Source organism: Limulus polyphemus, unplaced genomic scaffold (genome assembly GCF_000517525.1).
Source record: "Limulus polyphemus unplaced genomic scaffold, Limulus_polyphemus-2.1.2 Scaffold6210, whole genome shotgun sequence".
Lineage (NCBI taxonomy): Eukaryota > Metazoa > Arthropoda > Merostomata > Xiphosura > Limulidae > Limulus > Limulus polyphemus.
The window spans coordinates 36,348-38,987 of record NW_013671820.1 but is presented as its reverse complement, the minus strand read 5'-3'; the positions used below and the strand labels follow the sequence as shown (position 1 = coordinate 38,987).

The window sequence follows — 2,640 nt, the reverse complement described above, 5'->3', positions numbered from 1 at the left end:
TATCACGTATTTGTGTATATATATATATCATGTATTTGTGACTCGTGTATATATATATATCACGTATTTGTGACTCATGTATATACATCATGTATGAATTTCCATAATTATTCCAAATACTTTATAATATATAGCCTATAAATTGTGTTAATGACTCTACATGTAACTATTTTTTCAAAGTAAAATCGCATATACACAACATAATTTGTTTGTGCTCTTGTACCTGGTGTTAGTAGTAGAGAACTGAACAATTTATAGGTTTTAGTGTGAAAAAAACTTATTCAACCTGTTTGTATAATACCAAATCTTATTACATAATACTAGTAATTAGATAAACCTTCTAATCCTTTCTAAAAACTACATCGCAAGTCACGAGGTTGTGATTAAAAAGTCTTGAGTTCTTAAACATTAGATTTAGATTTTTAAATACACACCTTTTTGTGTTTAATATTTTTTATTATGAATGATTTAATACTGAAGAAGTAAATGTTAAATTCTATCCTAAGCATTCGAAGCAAGTGTGTCAGACTTGATTCATGAGATGACTCTTTTTTTTATCCGTATAAATTTATTCAAATGGAGCAAACTCTGGAGGAAGCGCTGATCCTGGAATTCAGAAGCAGGCTTTCTGTTGCTAAATTTCTGGGAGTTCTCACCAATACGTGTCCACAGGAGGCTCTGAATGTAGTTCAGTACTACTTGCTTGACTTGCAGATGACTGTCATTGGTTAAATTTGTAAAAAAAATTGTTTTAACTTATGAAATAAAATTGGAAGGCTGTGCTCTTCATGAAATATCAGTGGAGATGAAATTACCTCTAAAAGTACTGGATCATTAAAGTTTGAAGGGTAATTTTAAACAGTAGAGACAATTTCTATGTGATATAAATGTGTGAAGGTACTGTAAGTTCTGGATTTCTCTTGTGATTTTTAGAAGTTTCATCATTGTTGTACATTCACCATATAAACACTTTGTAAAAATAAACAGTTTTCCTTATAAAAAATTATTTTTAAGACTTGAATGAGCAATGTGAAGTTTTACATAATGTTTTTTGAGTTAAAACCTTATCTTTTATTACTGGATTCGTACTTATTACTGCTAGTTTATTTCAAAAAGAAACTGTATTTTACACAAGCCAAAAAAAAACAAAAAACATTCCATAAAAATGTATTATCAATATTTTGCGTAATTATGTCATGTAAGCATTTTTTCATTGAATATAAGACTTATTTTTATGTTTTACTTAATTTTCCATGAACTTATTATTGACATTAGTGTAATTGAGAGTTAGTTAAATCTCTTTCTTTACACATCATGTTTGACATGTGAATAAAACTAGTATTTTTTAATTCATATGAAATTGTATGCAAGTTTCAATAAACTAGTAAAGCATGGTTTATAACCATCAATTGTTGAAGTTCTAAATTATGTGTATGTCTTTTTTTATTTATACAGATGATGTTATTTTGGACATGAATTGAAATTAGGTTCACATTTTTTTTCCTCTATTTAGAAAGAACTGATTAAATAGGTAGAAGTGGAGTCTATTACACACAGAGTGAGTAATGGTTTAACTATTAGGAAGGGTCGCAATCACAAATGTCTATAAAACAGTGATGTTTTTTGTTTTAGTTTGTAACAGAGACATTTAAATTCTGATTCATTATCAGATTACTGATAATATTTAAAATGTTAACAGTAAAAATTATCAAACGAGTTTATAAATTGGTAAATTTCTATTCTTTTAGCACAAAATATATTTTCTCAAACCATTTATTTACATTTCTTATGCTGTAACTGAACGACTAGAATTGTCTGATTGGACCCGCTTCAAAAATGTATTTATGAAAGAATGCACTGTGGTTTTGGTTTACAAATAAAACAAATGTGATACATTTTGGTTAAATATATTCTATTTAATAGTATATAAGATAAGAATTAAGACAAACCCAAGCTACAGTATACCAGAAGATTATGTGATTTTTTGGAGTATTTTCTTTATTTTTTTAATTCATAAAGGGTCATAAAATATTTACTTTCAAGATATCATAGTGTTTATTAGATTTGTTTCTGATGGATGAGCTTTATGGGAGTTATTTTATTTTTTTTAGACCTAGTGTGTTTAAATTTCAGAGGGCTTTGTTTTTCCACACTATACTAGATATCTTTACTTCCTTATTTTTATAAAAAAAAATTCTTGTTCCCTGGATGGGAAAGCAGTAAGTCTATGGACTTGCAACGCTAAAATATGGGATTCATTTTTGTGTGGTAGATGCAGCTGATAGCCCAATATGGCTTTGCTATAAAACATACAAACAAAATTCTTTTTCTTAACACAGGAATTTATCTTTTATTTTTTGTTTATTAATTTTCTATTTTTTGTTTCCCAGGGTTGGAAAGATTAACTGAACCTTTCAGTGCAACCTGTACTAGTAAAGAGAAAGCTGACTTAGATTTTTCTATTTTTCGTTTCCCAGGGTTGGAAAGATTAACTGAACCTTTCAGTGCAACCTGTACTAGTAAAGAGAAAGCTGACTTAGATTTTTCTATTTTTTGTTTCCCAGGGTTGGAAAGACTAACTGAACCTTTCAGTGCAACCTGTACTAGTAAAGAGAAAGCTGACTTAGATTTTTCTATTTT

General features: G+C 28.4%; 1 long non-coding RNA gene across 2 annotated transcripts in view; it reads left to right on the top strand.

The window, feature by feature from the left end:
- Positions 1 to 2,628, top strand: part of LOC111089430 — a 6,270-nt gene extending 3,642 nt beyond the window's left edge. The window contains exons 3-4 of one of the 2 annotated variants that reach the window (XR_002613721.1): positions 1,514 to 1,558; positions 2,565 to 2,628. This is a non-coding gene — a long non-coding RNA (uncharacterized LOC111089430). Of the gene's footprint in view, positions 1 to 1,513; positions 1,559 to 2,390 lie in introns of both variants that reach the window. The other variant, XR_002613720.1, reaches the window with a different exon arrangement.
- Positions 2,629 to 2,640: the final 12 nt, after the last annotated feature.